Source organism: Euprymna scolopes, chromosome 12 (genome assembly GCF_053919585.1).
Source record: "Euprymna scolopes isolate OS-2025 chromosome 12, ASM5391958v1, whole genome shotgun sequence".
In the NCBI taxonomy this organism is placed as follows: Eukaryota; Metazoa; Mollusca; class Cephalopoda; order Sepiida; family Sepiolidae; genus Euprymna; species Euprymna scolopes.
In genome coordinates, this window is record NC_136493.1 from 116,777,198 (window position 1) to 116,793,880 (window position 16,683).

The following is a 16,683-nucleotide window of genomic DNA, read 5'->3' on the forward strand; positions in this document are numbered from 1 at the left end:
TATATATATATATATATATATATATAGATATATGATGACGTGCGTGCTATTTTGTGTGTGATGCTTACATCTCTTTACTTTGGAGTGACTGTCATTTAACTGTTAATACTATCCATTTTTTTTAATAAATTATTTTACCTATAATTCTTCATAAACGTTGGTTTCGGTTTCGATTATAGTTTAAGGAAATCTCAAGGTGTGTGTGTGTGTATATATATATATGTATGTGTGTGTATATATGCATGTATATATATATATATATATATATATATATATATATATATATATATATATTTTAAGTTGTGGTTACGGTTCGATTCCAGTTGATGCACCGAAGTCATGTCGATATATATATATATATATATATATATATATATATATATATATATATATATATATATACTTTTTTAAATCACTTCATAATATACTACGCAGGACACGGTAACCAGCGTTTTCCGTGGTAGCATGCCCCCACATCTTGCGAAAAAAAATAATGTACAGCTGTTGTTGCTGTTGTTGTTGTCCAACCCTTAACCTGACCATGTTAAGAACAGCTTTCAGAATAAACATCCCCATCCTATTTATGTTTAGAACGACTTTCGGAGTAGACTCGCCCAAACTTCCTATCTTTGTTATGGCTTTCGGAATAGACACCCCATTTTGTGAGTTGGGGTGGAGTTGTCACGAAATTTGGCCGAAGGTTTCTTTTAAATTCATTTGTCGGGCACTGAATTTACCTTGTCGTTAATTTTTTGCGAAGTTTAAGCGATCGGAAAATCTATATCGAAAATGTGTATGCCGCATGCAAGATAATCACTGTGTGTTGAGATGTTGCTAAATAAAATGTGCAGTATATAAATAAAATGTGCACTATATAAATAAACTGTACAGTATATAAATAAAATGTGCAGTATATAAATAAAATGTACAGTATATAAATAAAATGTGCACTATATAAATAAAATGTGCACTATATAAATAAAATGTACAGTATATAAATAAAATGTACAGTATATAAAAATGCATAATAGGAAATTTACAAAAGTATTTAATCTAAAATTTATAATATTTAAAATGGTTTATTTTATTAACATAATTAATTACTAGGTACTAAAAGATTGTGTTACTTAGATGAAAATATGCTGCCTAAATAAACAAACACACACACATTATATACATATATATATATATATATATATATATATATATATATATATATGTGTGTATAACTACTTCATTTACTCACACAAATTAATATACGAAAGTATAAATTTATGCGTAAACTTTAAGTATTTACTTCAACAGTGCTCGGTACGTAGGTAGAGTTAGTAAGTAAGTTATAAATGTCGCCGAAAATTATATAATGCCATATATATATATATATATATATATATATATAAATATATATATATATATATATATATATATATATATAAACGGCATAATCGGTTCTCATCAGATCAGCAAAGTTAAGCAACGTTGAGCCTGATAAGTACAAAATGGGTGACCATTTGGGAATTCTAGCCGCTGTATGTGCTATCCGCTTATCCCGGCATTTGTTTCCAGTCGTCCTGTACATACACTTCACTTGTCACTGTTATTTAACAATGTCGACTCAGGAGAGGGGTGGTTAGAGATTGCGCATCTCCTGCCACAACAATTTGACGCGCTGGCACCCCTACGGTTGGTATCCATAGCCTGTCAAAGACTGAAGGAACCCCTATATATATATATATATATATATATATATATATATATATATATATATATATATATATATATATATATACTAACCTTGTTTACAATGACAGAAAACTTGTTTAATTATAACATTTTCACCTTCCTACTCTTTTGAGGAGATTTCGCTATTAGAAATAAAAAAAAAAACGCAAACATAATATAACTTCTATATGTTTTAGATTCTGAGTACAATTATCAACTGGTAAAAACCAAGCAAATCAACGATCAATATAGGGAAAATAAATGATGGCTGGAGCAAAAAGGAAATCACAAAGGCATCTGCGAGGCAAGCGTTTAGTTAAACGGCATGGTAGCCCTCTGGGAAATGTTAATGATCAAAACTCCGTGTGCCTTTAACAACAAACGATCGAATCTGTTTGCGGCTTGCAAACAATTGAATATATTCTATAGAGGATTTAAATAAATCCGTAACCATTGTTTCCCGGGTTAAGAATTAACGACACAATTTACCTGACATCCTTCCCGCTTAATGAGTGTAAAAAAACTCTAAAATTAAAAATAATTAAATTGTTACTTGCCTTTGTCACTTTGCTATGTGTATTGCACACAAACCAATCGGTAGTTTCGCTTTTACAACTACTTGAAGGACAAATCCTCACTCACCTGAAAATACAAAACACACAATGAAATATTTATATAAATAACGCAATATAAAAAAGAGTGATAGCTATACTATAATGAAGACCATAGTAATAACATTAATATTATCATAGTGTATGAGGCTTTTCGAAACGAAAACCCTCCCATTATTGAAGTAAAACCGTTGAAAAAGTTACCAAGACAGAGTAGTCCTAATGAAAACGAGCTACCTTTTATGTTTCAGTATCTATTTTACTACACAGACATAACCATTCTCAATATATTTTTACAGCGGAAAACGATTTTTATTTTAAAATTTAACGTATTTTGATTAAGTACTTGTTTGTTTTCCCAATTACTTGGTGTTTCAGAACTATTCAATGTGAATTTCAGAACTATTTGTGTGAATTTTTAGTTCTTAATATGTCTTAAACCGTTTTATTATGGACTAGTATTAAAAAATACTTTAAACAGACACAGATATAATCTAATCTGTATTTAATATTCATTTTTACATGAGTAATGACAGATGATGCCGAATTACTTAGCTAGCCTCGGATAAATTAGTTGTTTGGATATAAATTATAGTTTTAATAAATGTTTTCGCTTGTATTTGAAACCTATAATATGGACACACATATACACACACACACACATACACACACACACATATATATATATATACATAGAGAGAGAGAGATAGAGAGAGAGAAAGAGCGAGATAAAGAAATGAGAGAAAGTTACATATATTTATCCATCCATATGCATATATGTATAACAATCTATATATATATACCTGTGCATATGTAACTATACATGTATGTAAATATATACATATATAACGAAACACGTGTAAGACGTTCTTCATTATCATAGGGATAAAATTCTATGTGCCTGAAATAAATACATCTAGTTATGCAACGATAATGTACTATATATGTATGTATGTGTGTGTATGTGTGTGTGTTCGTGTGCATACACATTATGCTACCAACTTTCAATACAACTTTACAGCGTATAATCTGTTAATTCATAGTAATACTTTTTGTAGCAGAAGTAATAATAATGTTCCGTTTAATGAAACCTGTCATTGTCGCCAATGGAAAGATGACCTCTTAAAAAGTTTACTGCTACGTTACACCATGTGCATAAGAAACTACGTAAGACATAGCTATTTTAAATACCATTAACAAAGATTTAAGTAAGTATGCAGGCGTTCTTTTGTCAGTTTATCAGGTTTTCAACAATATATACTTGTGTCCTAGAAAGATTGTAGTGGCTATATATAGCGATCGAATATCCAGCCAAGAATTAAACGATATCAGTAACCACCAGCTAGCATCATTAGTAATCTGAAAATAGAGGCTAGAATGGCTAGTGCATATCGTAAGAATAGCCTTAGATAGAGCAGACAACGAAGTATTATAATGGAGGCCTGACAGAAATAGAAAACGAATAAGATCAACAATTAACAAGAATGGAATAATCGAAAGGTTTGATTGCAACAAGGGGGAAAAAACTTTAGAGACACTATGGATCTAGTTTTAGGTAGAAAACAATTAAACAGTTTGAGCGAAGCATGCGTTACAGGAAACCGAATAATCTTAAGCCTTACTCTAAGTTTGTTTTCTAGTTATACAGAAACACATATTATTGAAACTTCTTTATTGCAAACATCTAATATGTTTTAACATATTTGATTGTGCCTCAGAATACTGCGTATGCGATTGATAAAGATTATCCCTACCATATGCATACAAGTAAAATTAACATGTGACTTGAGTTGCCACACACGCCAACAACGAAAATTATAATAAATTTCGTCTTACCCCCACGGTGAGAAGCAATAGAACGAAAGGGAGCATACATGAACATAAACATGATCAGAACAAACCGAACTTAATAATAAGGCGAATGGAGGGATTTACTTACAAAGGAACAGACGAGTAAAGAAGTGTTACTACAAAAGAAACATATGAAAACATGATAGAAGCGCATAGTAAAGGCATATGCATTTCAATTATGACGAAACGTCTCTCTCTTAGAGCATATATATACACATATATATATTTATTATATATATATATATATACATATATATTATATAAAAAATTACTTACATATAAAAATTGCTTTCTTGCGTTTGTTTATATATATATATATATATATAGAGAGAGAGAGAGAGAGAGATAGATATAGATATATACATATAGTCATCCACATACAGTACTGTTTCGTTGAATTACGAGTCATCAGTGTTGCTAGAAAGCACCTTTCCCCAGCTACGGATCGAACTTACAACTATTAAGATTACAGTCCGCAGCGCTACCGACAAAGCTACGAATCGTTGACGCATTGTCCCTCATCAAGTGCCTATTAAATAAGCACTTTCCGCTAGTTTTTTTTTACAAATACACGGACAGTAACCTTCACTTAATATCAAAACGAAAGTACATTTGCGACAGTGCTCAACCCAAAGAGGGGGATAGTTATTGGTAATATGTTTAATATTTAATAGTCATATATAATATGTTAAATAGTTTACCACACCCACACATTTTATATATATATATATATATATATATATATATATATACATATATATATATCATTATATATATATATATATATATATATATATATATATATATATATATATATATATATATATATATATTGATTACTTGAATATTATCTTCGACAATTAGGTAACTCGATGTTTAAAGAAAGATTAACAAAAAAAATGGGAATTCTGAATTAAGCCATGTTGATTTACAGCAAAATTTATTGTTTGGCATGCATAAGAATATGTTTTAGGATATTTCTGAAATCCATGGAGTTTCTATGAATGGCTCATTTCATCGGAAAAAATGTTTTCTGGCAAAGTAGATGTAAGTAATTATGAATTTTGCTTCTAAGCACATAAATTTCAATTTAATTTTTACACTGATTGAAGCTAAATGATATTTTAATGGTTGAATGAAAGAGGGTTAGCCACATTAGTATAATCCAATGCAATGAATACTAGTATATTTAAGCATTTTTTAATGCATACTCCAGTCTGAATTGTGTAATCTTTATCTGATTTAATTGTCTTATAAATAATAACACTAATATGGTTTAGACTTAGTTTACAGTATTATGAAATCTGCAATCCAACATAATTTCAGAAGTTAATTGAATATATATATATATGTATATATATATATTCACATATATATATATATATGTATATATAGTTATATATATGTAAGTATACAGGTATATATATATATATATATATATATATATATATATATATATATATATATATATATATATATATATATATATATATATATATATGGTTCTAATGCACTTACGGATCCGCGCTATTTTTTTAAATCGTAGTTCCAAGTTTAATTAAAGTTTTAGGATATGTTTTTTATTCAATAATAAGGTTAAAGTACATAATAGGTACAAAACACCACCTCCCCATGTTAAGAATCGCTCTTTAAATAATAACGTTATTATTTCATCACAGATCAATAAGTGCATGAGTACCATATATATATATATATATATATATATATATATATATATATATATATATATGCATATATAGCAACAGAAACCTGAATGCACCAGAAATTCACCACCCTTTTCAGCACACCCAGATACCCCAGATAGATATTCGTGTTGAATTTAAAGCTGACTTCTAAGATGTGAGGTGGCATAGTGTAGCACTCACTTGAAACCATACTAAAGACATAACCTTGGCCGGAACCATTGTTTTCATCACCCTGGGAACGGCTCTGATATTCCTGGTAACACAAGCCTTTTCAGAATGCAAACCATGGCCCTGCTTTCACAACTTTTCCCTGTAGAGAACATGAGTTGTACAGTGTTGTCTCTCTGATCTCAATTGTCTAACATTGTGTTACTTTCAGACATGATAGACAGCTCCTATCGTACTTGGGATTTGATTTATGTCGCCTATCTTATGACGTCAATTTTATCGGTCCACTACACACACACACAAACACACATATGTGTGTCTATATATATATATATATATATATATATATATATATATATATATATATATATATATACACGATCGATTCATTCTCCGATTTCGACGTATGAGGTTATTTTTTAATACTAACATAGACTAGTGTTTCAATCATCCAGTACTATCAGTGCAAGAATTTATTATGATCACTTGTCGTGGAGGATTCGAACCCCGCCAAGCAGTAATCTCCGTCTTTATTAGCAAAGAAAAAACCACAACTATATGCAAGTGAAATTTGAAATTTATAAAGGCATTCAAAACCAGTCTACAGAGATCGAGTGCCTACGGTTGAACGCTGTGATCAGAAAGTACACACACACACACACACACACACACACACACACACACACACACACACACACACACACACACACACACATATATATATAATGAAATTGCCATTTTTTTTAGTACATTGCAGTCTACTCGACGTTGTTTTGTCGTAAAATACCTGTAAATATATTATTTTACTATATTCAGATTTCGTATTTATTATTATAGAGTTTGTTCTCTGTCGATTATTATACTGCCCGCAAATTATCGTAGTGATTTTTAAAGTTAAAAAAAAAAAGAAACTTGACTTGCGAGTGATCTAATAGAATCGAACCTTTAACATATAGCCCTCTAGTTTTTGGTCGATACCATTTGTATAATCTTATTACGTATGTAAAACTTCCAGAATAACGCTATAAATGTAAAAATGTATAGTTGCGCGTCCGTACAATATCATATTAAGTCGACTTACGCATGCCAATTTTTTTTTTTTTTTTAACAATTTTGAGAGGTTGACAGTTTATTTTTACAGTTCAAATCCAATCCTAATAGACGGTATTGAATGATTCTGGTATTCTTTTGGAGTTGAGTAAATTGTATAATTTTTATTTAATGTTTTGTACATCCGCGAAGCCTTCAATAGCTTTTCTCATCTAAGCAAGGTTTGATCGGCTTTGAGTGGGATCGAAACCGCTATCTCTAGATAATGCTCACCGTTCAGAGGATTAGTTGTCCAAACCGTGGTGAGATGACAACAGCTATTGAAGAAAGCAGTTGCTGTGTATGCAGTTGGAGGATTCGACATGCCTATTTTGTCAGGATAAACCTGACGACGAAAGCCAGGAGGAGAATAATTGGCCGAACCGTCATGAAAACAACGACAAGAAGATAAGGATAATAGCCCAAATAGTAATTTAAAATAAGATTATACTAATAGAAGTTGTTCGACAGGTCTAGATAATTTATATAGCAGGAATCGTGTAAGTATGCTAACAATTTTTAAAGGAGTATCATAGAATCCATTCTTCAGGCAGGCAGGCTAATAGACACCATGCCTGTTTTAAAGTTGTTGGGGGACCATTTTAAAACTTTACTATGAACCTTTTATAAAGTTTGGATTTTTCTTTCCTCTTTTTCGCTTTAATTTTTTAAAGACTTTTTCTTTTATCATACACATATTTATCCAATTGTATCGATTTCTCTTTCTATATAGCCATTCTTTCTATATAGCTATTCTTTCTATATAGCTATTCCATTATTTTACCTTCTAATGCTCTTTTCTATCTCTTCCTTTATTTTTTATGATCTCAATATTTGTTTAGCGATCCTGATAATATTTTGCACAATTATAGGAATATGTTAATTTTTTACAGCATATTCATGTATGCGTATTCCTTTTATAGACAGATATGTTATATTTTCGTTTTGTTTCTCTATTTTAAAGATGTTTGCAAATTTTTGTTAAATATATTCTTAATATATGCAAATTTCATTACTAATTTAAATATCATAACGCCAGCTTTTATTCATATTTTTTATTTTGTATAATAGTGACCTTTCTCAACCTATTATAGGAAGCATCCAACTTCAAAATCCCATCGACTAAAGAGTTTGTTTCATTTTCCGTATTGATATGGTAAAATGAATTTCTTATAACTTTCATTCCTCATCATTTATTATGATATATTTAATAGTTCCTCTAAACTGTGTTGAGTTTTGTTAAGGGTCTTTGTTAAGATATATTGTCTTTTTTAGCTTAAACTATACCTCTCTCTGTCTCCCTGACTCCTCTCTCTTCTTCTCGCTCTCTCTATGTATATGTGTCTGTTTCCTTTGATCAAGTTTTTTTTTAAAAATAGTTTTGTTTCCTACTCTACCAGTGATTTTCTTGGCATCTGTCTCTCACTTTCACTATATGTTTCTATTTATTTCTTTATCTATATATCTATCTATCTATCTATCTACTCCTTTCGTCCTCTCCCCCTCTCCCTCTCTTTATATATATATATATATATATATATATATATATATACTTGTTTATTGTTGTATAAACATGGTCACATCCTGCTGCTACAAATAGCCACTTGTTTCAATCAAACAACAGATATCATCAGGCAGCGACTTGACTATTCAAAAGTTCAATGTATAATCATTTGTAGCAGCAGGATGTGACCATGTTTATACAACAATAAACAAGTATCATCAGCTCTTTTTATTGAGCACTATCTAACAACCTCGTTGAATTCATTAGTCCATTACTTTTGAATACAAAAACCCGAGTATATATATATATATATATATATATATATATATATATATATATATATATATATAGGGATAAGTGTGCATGTGAATTACAGAGGAGTATAGGACGATATACATCAGTTTAAATGAAGACACATTCATTCATATATATATATATATGTATATGTTTATATGAATTTATATGTGTGTGTTTGTGTTCATGCATGTGTGTTTCATTTCATCGATACTTAATTTTGTATATTGATTGATTTTTTATATTGAAGCATAGATACGCATATTTATGAGTAGGCTGATTAAAAAGAAAAAAAAAACGTTTTAATTTTGTGTATTTTACCCGTTTATGTTTTTGTTCAACTACCGTTAATATAAAAACAGGATGTTGATGGAGAAATGATAAAAGATGCATTAGGAACAGGTTTGATAGAAGAACCGGAAATTATCTCTGTTTATCAGACGTTCATAAAAGCCTATCTTCAGCCGAGCTTAACTAACGCTAAAGTTTCACATCGAAATGAATGAAGCATAATAAATAAATGGGAGGAAACAAACAGACGACAAGAAATGGCGGCGAATGAGATAGAACTTCCGGTATGTCTCCATAAATGTAAAGTTGACATTACCGAAATCCGAAGCTGTGCCAATTTAATCATGTGCCGAAATCATAATAGTGCAGTAAAAGGACATGAATATAAGTAAACAAATAAATGAATTTCCTGTGACGTATAAACAAACAAAGAAATGGCTAGCAACAAGACAGCAATGAATATAACGTATTATCTGTGATGATATATTATATTAAATCTGCGTCACTCGATGTCTCTTTACCGAATGCTTATATATATATATATATATATATATATATATATATATATATATATATATATATATATATATACTAGCAGGGAGGCCCGGCGTTGCCCGGGATTTAATGATGATCAACCAATATTTTACACTACTATATTTTATTGCGAATTGAAATAATTGAAATTATGGTCGGCTTGTTTATTATACGCCTAAACTCTTTTTTCCGTGTTTTCTGTCAGTAAAATATAAAATCTTTATACATTTTTCGATGTATATATATATATATATATATATATATATATATATATATATATATATATATATATATATATATATATATACATATCTATATTAATACGACAGTGTATGTGTTAATTTCTGTGTCACGTTTACATTCCGATCGTTTAATTGATATGCACTTTATTTTCTTGTCATAAATAATTTTACCAAGAATTCTTCATAAACTTCAGTTTCAGTTTCGATTATAAGTCATGGCACTCCAGTACTCTATTTTTTATTTATGAATAATTTTATCAAGAATTCTTCATAAGATTTGCTTTCGGTTTCGATTACGGCTGAAGGAACTCAAGTTATATATATATATATATATATATATATATATATATATATATATATATATATATATATATATATATATATCATAAGTTTTTATTTCGATTTCGATTCAAGCAAATTCACCCAAGTCATATGGGAAACGCAACTGTCGCATATATAAAACTGAATAGAACATTACCTCTATAATAATATATACGAAATCTGCAAGAATTAAAATATCATATTTAAGCGTACTTTACCACAGGGCTTTTCTCGGCGTTCGTGATAGCTTGCATAAATACTAGTTCAGCTTTAACACAAACTCTTTAATAATATCAGGGCGTCTTCATTTACACTGAACATCTACAGAATGCCAACATCAATATATTTCACATGAATGTGTCTCCTGAGGGATTTCCACAGGTCCCGCTAGTTTCGAAAGAATTTGTATTATAATATATTAAAGCAAAACAAACTTCGGTTCTATTTTTTATACGCTGCGTGTCAAATTATTAACGAGATAAGATTTTTTTACCAGTTTCAGAAACTTACCGGTAGTTTCGTATCAAAAGCTTCGGAAACGTTGGCAATGCTGAGCTGCGCGTACTGTGAAACATTCGTACTGTTCCGCGCAATGTAAACAACTTGCCATCGTAATTGCTGAATTCTATTTGAAGCGTGTCAAATTATTTACAAGACAGTTTGTTTCGTCAATAAAATTGGTAGTAAAGGTGGATTGAGTAGTTCTAAGAAGAGTCCTCTTAAAGAACAGCGAGCAAAATATTACCTCATACTTATTTAATCCTCGTAATATCGAAAATGATGGAAAGGTATCATGAAACTGTGAAGAACTTTGTCAAGAACCCTACAAATGTAGGTAAAAGAGCTGATAAAGGTACATCTAGAGTTGATTGACGCCGTTCTCTACCCCAAATTCAACGTTAAGTTGTTAAAAACCCTAGGAAGACAAGTCGAGAAGTTTGACCAAGCCGGATTGAAGAATGTCTCAAAAAGTTCTCGGTGTCGCCATCTGAAATAAGTGGCAGAGTCTGTTAAGCCGCAACAAAGCCTCCGTTAAAGCAACATCACATACAAAACCGATCGGAATGGGTAGAGGACAGCATCTAAACGGATTTTCCAAACTTTTGTTCCCGGATGAAGTGCGTGTCACTCTTGATGGCCCAGATGGCTCGAGCAAGGGATGGTCCTAAAGGACAACATAATCAGCTTTCAAGGCGCCACCAAGGTGGTGATGAGATAATGCTTTCGGCTTGGATTATCGGAGGTACTTTAGTTGGCCGATGGAGAGTCCGAGAAGGAGTAAAAACGACGTCAAATGCTAACTTAGCTTTTCTGAAGGAGCACTTTGAACCATGGCTGAAGAAGCAAAGGTTGACGTTCAGAAGAACCATTATTTTTATGCAGGATAGTGCTCCCTCGCAAGCAGCAAACTAAATCAAAGAGTATTTACAACAATTGGGATTATCTGGACGACGGAAGATGGAGTGGCCTGCAAATTCACCAGATTTTAACCCACTTTGGCGTATCATGAAGCGACGCCTCTATGCAAGTGGATGCCAATTTAAGAGCAAAGATGAGTTGTGGATGCTCTCCAAGAGGTATCGCAAGCATAACTTTTGACGATATCACAAATTTAACTAATTCTGGGGACCAACGTCTTTTACCACTCATACATAAAAACGGGTCGCATATGCCCTACTAATTATATCAACGCAGAAATTGCTATGTAGTTATCGAAAATCGAAATTTAAAATACTGCAGACCTCCAAAATGTCTACAATTACAGAAAAAAAATTAAACTGTATAAGTATAAAAAGAAAACAGTAAAAAAGCTTAACTAAAATTATTTAATAGAAAACGGGGATCATCAAATGCTTAATATTTAACTGTTTCGGAGATTTATAAACAGGACAGCCGTGAAATCTACATGACTTTCCAGTGGGAAATACCACTTCTCCAATAATACACACACACAGAGTCGTATATATATATATATATATATATATATATATATATATATATATATACACGCATGTGCCTTGTGTGTATATCATCAAACAACATTATCAAGCATTTTATCCGATAATTGTTGTTCTGGTGGGAAATAGATAAATCACTTCATTATTATAAACTGTTCAGGCATGGAATAATAGCATTAAGCGAACCGACTTAATACTTTTAGCGGGAAAATAGTCGAAAGTAAAAACAAAGTTTAAAATGTTAACCTAAGAATATTTCATTTCACAATACGGCATATCGATGTATATATTTTGTTTTTTGCTGGCGGCACATGTGCATACGCATTTCATATAACGCAGCGTGTCCTTTTAAATAGTCAATCCACAAAATATTTACTGACGCCTCGAGATTAACGTACGTGTTAACAAAACCTCACCGTAAAATTAAGTTTATATCAATTTTTAAATAAAGAATGTATTTGCCCTTTTCTCTCTCTTTTTTTAATCAGTCTCTCTGTTGATAAATACATCAGTTATTCCTTTATTTATCACAGAGTACTGTTGTTATATGATATCGCCTGGTGCATACTTAGCGCAATACAAAGCTATTCGTAAGTATAGAAATCAAGCACTTTAGAATTGGCGAAAAAGGTTATTTACAAGCGCTGCTATCGTAGTATATTTAGTAAAGTCAACTAAAGTGATGTAGAGTTGGTATCTTTCTTGCTGAATATCTGCTTTATTTGCCGTGTGTGTGTGTGCATGCGTGTGGATAAGCGCTTCTGTGTGTGCGTGCGTGTGTGTGCATGTATGCGGATAATCGTGTTTTGTTATGCTGGCAGAAAAATATGTAGCAACGGAGTCATTGACATGAATAGAGCAGTGAGTGAAGAGCAGTGAGCAAAGAGTGAGGAACGCAGAACGCAGAGCATCGAATGAGAATGAGTGAGTGAGTGAATTCGTTTAAGTATTTGTCGATCGGCTCCCAGGCGATGTGAGAAAAATGTTTTGAAAATTAAATCTTTTTTTAAGCATTGACTAGTTGAGAAGTGCAGTCTTTTGTCACGTGGTATGCTTTGAACTATGTCCGCCGAACTACCTGCACCAATGCACTTTGATATGCCTAATCAGTCTGTCTTTGCATTACTTTCTCTCTCTCTCTCTCTCCCTCTCTCTCTCTCTCTCACTCACTACGAGCAGAGGACGCACCCTGCTTTGCACAATCGTAACATAAGCTTAACTATGATATTTTAATATGCCTATTTCTGTATATATTACTATAGAGCCATCATTTTAACACTAAGGAATGAATTATTTGGATGCGATCAGCTTGAATCGAAACCAGAAAGCAAAACTGAAGCATTAACAACATGACGCGCATATAAACCGTTCTGTTTTTTTTTTAAATTTTGTCCCCGTTTTGACGCATTAAAACTATTAAACCGGCTAATAACTCATAAAAGAACGATCCATAAATATCCAACCATTGCGGCTTTTAGATTTTGAAGAGAACACTTAAAAATATGAAAACAGACAGGCAGGACGACACACCTAATTCCTTATATATATATATATATATATATATATATATATATATATATATATATATATATATATATATATATTACCTCATACTTATTTAATCCTCATTCATCATTCAAGTTTATAGATCCCATTCTATTTTTTATTACATTATTCTTTTTCGTTCTCATCTATTGGGGTTCGCAAATATCGGGTATTCTTAGCGACGAAGAGAGATAACCCCGCTCGTTGTTAATTTTCAAAAATTAGTTCAAATTATAGGAACCCAAGATTGCCGTTTGGGCTTTAATTCCCTATTAAATAAAATATTAACCTAAAACTGGTCTTAAATCTAAGAAATAAGATAGTCGATATTTTTGTAAACAAAGGAGCGAGCATAGGTTGAATACGAAACTGTACTACCCGTGACGTTTTAGCTTAGTTGATCTGGTCATATTATAAATATAAAAATAAAATTCTAAAAATATTTTTAAAAATAAATTATGTGAAATAAAGAACTATAGAAATCTAATTTAAGAAATCAACGAATAGTATTTTTAAAAGGTATTAAATTGCTACATGTTTTTGTGGTAACTTCTTATGACAGGTTTTAAATAGTGATACGAAAATTAGGTGATATATAAATATTTAAATAACCTCCTGATAAAGATGCGTCCGGGATAACTACTTCATTTACTCACATAAATTTAATATACGAAAGTATAGATTTATGCGTAAACTTTAAGTATTTACTTCAACAGTGCTCAATACGTAGGTAGAGCTAGTTAGTAATTTATAAAATATATATGGCGATTAAGCTACACTGAATATTCTGCGTTTCATCCACTATAGGATTCGTCAGGCTTATGCGCGAATTCTGTGGTTGCTTCTTGTTTTTATATATGTTGAGGATTTCTAGTTTCTTATGCATAAGCCTGACGAATCCTATAGTGGATGAAACGCAGAATATTCAGTGTAGCTTAATCGCCATATACATTTTATAAATTACTATATATATATATATATATATATATATATATATATATAAGGAAGAGGGACACAGACAGACAGACAGACAGACATACAGAGTGGTTTGTTGTTTAATCTACGTATTTTCTAGAAGTATATATTGATAATATTGGGGGAATGGCGGTTAAAACATTAAACGATGGCGTTTTCTTATTATAGTTTTTAATTATTATTTTTCGCTTTTTAGTATTATTTATTATTCTATTCTTAAGTCTAATTTATTAGTATTATTTCATATTTTACATGTTCTCTGATATTACTTGCGTTATAAAAAGAGAAAGGAGATTGGCCGTATGCTTAATATTATATGCTAACATGTTCTAAGGTGGACGAGGAAGGACTTACTTTTGTAGTATGTTAGTTTAATATGTTAATCTATGACTTGAAAAAATAACGCATTTTTTATTTTTTTATGTGTGTCCAATTTTGTCTGATCCTTATATTTTTTCTAAGTTTTTATATCGTAAATTCATTGAATTGTTTTTGTTTTGTTCTTTTTTGTTTTTTTTATCATTCGTCTTGAAATTCAGAACATTAGCCAGGGATGTTTTTTTTTTCATTATTATTCCATTTTTCTTGGAATAGCTTTCTCAACAACATTAACCTTTTTATGCCAAAGGAAAATGATGTGGCGTATTTAATGTACAATTTTTTTGGTTGGACACTTTCCCCGGTAGAAATGATAAATTATACGGCATCCTCATCTGTAATGGTAACATCCAATGTACTCGATCAAACTTAATGGGCAGTCGGCATTTTTTCGTAATCAACCATTGCGTTTTCTTCGTTCAACAATCCATCTTCACGAGGATTTCAAACAAGGAAACGTAGAAACGATTCAGGGAGAACAGATATGACTACCATGAAATATTACAACAATAAATTAGCCTTATTACTACTGATAATGACGGTATAGATTACAACAACAACAACAACAACAACAACAATAATAATAATGATAATAATAATAATAATAATAATAATAATAATACCAGTAATCGTAGGAGAACTAGGAAGAATCCCAAGAAACTTCGAAAAAAATGGGGAAATTTGAAATCGGAATGGTGGCACTAGTTATAATGAAATCGGCTGAAATATTAAGTAAACTCCTACAACGTGGAAACCAAGCATATTAACTGCAAACACTAACCGGTGACCTGGATGGTTCAATAACAATAAAATAAACAGAAAGAACTCGGCCATAGGGAACCAATGAAAACTGAAACCACAAATTATTTACTCCCTTCTTAACAAAGACATGTTACCTCTGCATTGGATGGCGCCAAACGAAAAAGTCCAAATGGTACGAGGTGATTTAGGAGGGAGTGCACTAAATACGAGGGAAATACCGGAAATCAAGGGGACTTATCGTTATTCAGACTTCAGGGAACACCCAGAGTTATTATTCGTAAGCAATATCTGATAATGACCTGCATGAAAACTTATAATGAAGACATATAATAATAATAATAATAATAATAATAATAATAATAATAATAATAATAATAATAATAATAATAATAGTAATAATAATAATAATAATTATTATTATTATTATTATTATTATTATTATTATTATTATTATTATATGTCTTCAATATAAGTTCTCACGCAGGTCATTATAATAATAATAATAATAATAATAATAATAATAATAATAATAATAATAATTATTATTATTATTATTATTATTATTATTATTATTATTATTATTATTATTTAGTTTTGTTGGGCAAAAAACGGACACAGGGCAATAATAATTTATATACTAGTGACAACTGATGTGAATTTGGAGGAAAAAGAAAAGGAGGAAGCAACAAAAATACCAATACTTGAAAAGGGAGAATAAAAGATTGCGGAAGT